This window comes from Gymnodraco acuticeps, unplaced genomic scaffold, assembly GCF_902827175.1.
Source record: "Gymnodraco acuticeps unplaced genomic scaffold, fGymAcu1.1, whole genome shotgun sequence".
Taxonomy (NCBI): domain Eukaryota; kingdom Metazoa; phylum Chordata; class Actinopteri; order Perciformes; family Bathydraconidae; genus Gymnodraco; species Gymnodraco acuticeps.
Genome location: NW_022989802.1, coordinates 372,661 through 376,711, shown reverse-complemented (window position 1 = coordinate 376,711; position 4,051 = coordinate 372,661). Strand labels below are relative to the sequence as shown.

Below are 4,051 nucleotides of genomic sequence, written 5' to 3'. Positions count from 1 at the left end.
ATATGCTGATGAAATCGCAATCATATCAATCAATTAGGGGTGTAACGGTACACGTACCCGTACTGAAATTATTCGGTACGGTCCCTTCGGTTCGGTACACGTGTGTACCGAACGAATATAGCGTTAAACGTAAAAAATTGAGAACAACTTTCTGGAAGTAATCTCAGGTATATATCATAGAGCGACCAAGTCATTTCATTGGACGAGAGGCATACTATGAGAGCTGGTCCACAGGGATGCGTTCAAATGTAGTCAGTAATTTGAGGAACTGTCGAAATGGCGAACGTAGATAAAGTTGAGCTGAAAATCCTCCAGCATCATTGAAGTCTCGGTTTGGGAACATTTTGATTTCGCAGTTACGTACAAGGATGACGGATACCAAAGAAAAAGACTGAAGTGCAAACCCAACTCCCCGCTAGCATGTAAGCCTCCACCACTCGCAAAAAGTTCAGACCGAGCCAAAGCTATTACAAACGCCAAATATCCTTATGTTGCCATGTTAGCAAAGCGCTACCTGGCTGTATCTGCTACCTCTGTCCCTAGAGAGGGTGTTCTCCACAGCAGGAGACATTGTTAGTGCCAGCAGATCTGCCCTTTCGGCAAGCAATGTGGACAAGTTCATCTTTCTTTAAAACAACATGAAAATACAATGACAAGCGAGTCCTCATGTCAAGCTGGCTGCTTAGGTACTAGTACAGTTCAAATACAGATTATTTCAGTTCATCGAAATGCTGCACCATAATGTTTATTTTACTATATTTTGTATTTATTTGAATACATTAGTCAGTTTAATAATAATTTTAAAAAAATATTTAATGTTTTGTGATAATTTTTTCTGATGTACCGAAAACGTACCGAACCGAACCGTGACCTAAAAACGAGGTACGTACCGAACCGAAATGTTTGTGAACCGTTACACCCCTACAATCAATGTTAACTTGGAAAGCCACAATATTAATATTTTAACTCAATCACATAGGTGATATTATTGTGGCACATCAGTAAAGCCTTACATATAAGGTGGCAGATGTAATTTAATGAATTTTAACTGAACAATAACTGAATGAGTTTGTCTCACTCTTAGACCAGCAGGGGTACCAAATATATACAGACTGCTGCAATAAGTACATTAATTAACTGTCTCATCGATGTTTGTCTGAATGAATATGATACTATTAACAATCATATTATTCCTATCAGCTGTCAATCACTGTTAATAAATAATAATAATAATAGATTTAATTTGTTAGCGTTTTTACAGGTGCTCAAAGACGCTTTACAGATATAGTGAAGAACTGTTATGATTCACATATTCATTTATTATTGAATAAACTATATTTTTTGGAGGAGTTAATGATGAATGTTCATCAAGATGCTTGCTCACCCTCCTTCAAATTTGAAAAACAAGTAATTATATCATTATTGATATACAGTTACAACCTTGACTTTACATCAGAAAGAACAAACATTAAAGAAGTGACTAACTGCATCAGTTAGGGTTAAAAAACGTGTATTCAGCTAAAACATCGCTGCAGTTATTATCCAGTGGAAGGTCATTACCTACTGGCCTAGTTAAATCAAAGTGGTTACTTTCTGTTGGCTGGGCAGTGTAGTTTTACACACCGTCTTATTTTACTTTCTCAGGACTTAAAACTGTTTTTTGGGGGCAGACCCCCTCAAAGAAAAATATATATACACGCATACAAGGTCATCATCTTAACAGTTTGTTATTCTCATCGAGTCATCCGTGAGCAGAGCATCAAGTTGGCATGTCTATTACAGCTGAATGCGGCGATTACTATTTTGTTCAGCAAAACGCCTCACAAATGTATTAAGATCAACAGCTGTAGTGCGTTTTGATTCAATGCTGAGTACAGCCAAACTTGACATTCTCTTCTCTGTCATTGTAGACCGCAACTACCTCATTCCTTCAGTGCTTGGGTCCGAAAGGCTTCTTGTTTTGCGCATCTCTCTAGGGCTCTGGTTCAAGTGAATTCGCCACCAATCATATTTCCACTCTCGCGCCAGGACCGGGGGAGGGGTTACATGACGTGCATCTTGTGCTGCATTCACTTGCACTCGGACATTAGAGACTTTCTCTCATAAATGTCCGATGAGCCACAAGTTTTCTTTCAAAACAAAGATGCCAACTGGGGTGGCAGCTGGGGTGGCAAGGCTATTGTTTAGGGTGGCAGTTGCCACCCCATGCCACCCCGGTAGATCCGCCCCTGCATGTATGATCTGTATGTGTAATGTGTAAAGCGCTTTGAGAGTCATTGAGAAAGCGCTATAATAAATATAAGGAATATTATTATTACTGGCAAATATTTGTTGTTCGGTTGCCTTACAATTGTATTTATTTTTTACAATAGTATTAAAATGATTAACTTTAACTGTTTCTGTGGGGATAATTTAACGCTAAAAGCACATTTTAACAGCTCATTTTATTCTAGTCTATAAATATAGTCTACATGACGTAACAAAGTTGTTTCTGTTATTACTGCAAACTTTGTGCGTCAGTTTGAGCCAATAGTGTAAAGTAACTAAGTACATTTACTCAACTACTTAAGTTCAATTTGAAGGTTACTTGTACTTTACACTTCATGACACACATTACTTGTATACCTCCAAAACTACTTAAATGTTATCCACCTCACCTTTAACAGCTCATCCTACTCTAAATATAGTCTCTACATGACATAACAAAGTTGTTTCTGTTATTGCTGCAAACTTTGTGTCAGTTTGAGCCATAGACTGGTTTGAGCCAATAGTGTAAAGTAACTAATTACTAGGGCTGGGACTCGATTAAAAAAATGAATCTAATTAATTAGAGGCTTTGTAATTAATTAATCGAAATTAATCGCATTTTTAATCGCATATACATATTTGACCTAAGAACAGTGAGAAGCAATTTTTTTTCACATGGATTTTAGTATACCATTAGGCACATTCACACCGCAGTACTTTTCCCACAAAGGTTCATGAGAATTGAGTTCATGAGAACTCTTTGAACCTGGGGGTGGATTAGGCAAATGAAGCCGCTGACGTCAATTCTTCTTCTTCTGCTTTGGGTTTACTGGCAGGCCGCAAACCACTTCACGGCGTATACTGCCGCCCAAAGTCCCCGGCCGGAAGTCCCCGGAGTTAGGGACTGGCTTCAGTAGAAGCTGCTGGGAGTCCCAGCAGCCTTCCGAGTAAATCGCCAGAACGCCGACACCTCCTCATCTCCACCGCTCCCATGTTTTATTTTGTGTTGCCATAAGTTAGTCTCTCTGCGTTTCTGCGCTGGGCTAATGCTAATAATGCTAATGCGAGGATAATAAAATGGCGGCTTCACAAAACTTTTTGGGAGTTTTACGGGGCGTGGTTTGCAATCCGCCCAGCCAATCAGAAATATAGCTCTTTACTCACAAGAGAGCCGTACGAAAGTCCCTGCTCTCTAGCAGCTCTCTGCTCTCTAGCAGGGACTTTCGTGGGGGTAAAAAGGTTCTCATTAACTAATTTTAGTACCGGCTCTTTTTGGTGTGAACGCGATAAAAGAGGCTAACGTCCACGCTAGCTTTCACGCTAGCTGCTATATGTTTTGCATTGAGGTGATACTTGAGGCTTGATGTGCTGCGGTGATATGCGAATTCCTTTTTGCATAATTTGCACACAACCGTGCTCTTATCGACGCTTCCATCCGTCCGTTTTTTAAAACAACATTTCCCACTGTTGTTCACTGTGGTTTGTTGTTGTCTGAAGTCATGAACGTTAGTTGGTGCTCCAGTATAATCGGTACGCCTGAAACTCATCCAGTGAGAAACGTTCCGCTGTGCAAAAATAAGTGCGATTAAAATGCGTTAATTTTTTTAACGCGTTAATTTTTGTGTAATTAATTAATCTTAATTAACGCGTTAAAGTCCCGGCCCTAGTAAATACATTTACTCAACTACTTAAGTACAATTTTGAGGTGACTTTAAAAATATATACTTTTATACCTCCATGTGAAGCTGACCGTTGAGCGGCCCAGACCAAGCAAGGAGGCAGAGGCAGAACTTCCAAAAATATA

The 4,051-nt window shown here is 39.4% G+C and overlaps 1 protein-coding gene across 1 annotated transcript in view; it reads left to right on the top strand.

Annotated features, from left to right (window-relative positions):
- Nucleotides 1-4,051, top strand: part of LOC117552763 (voltage-dependent T-type calcium channel subunit alpha-1H-like) — a 99,557-nt gene that overhangs the window by 94,887 nt on the left and 619 nt on the right. The gene's annotated exons all lie outside the window — the stretch shown is intronic.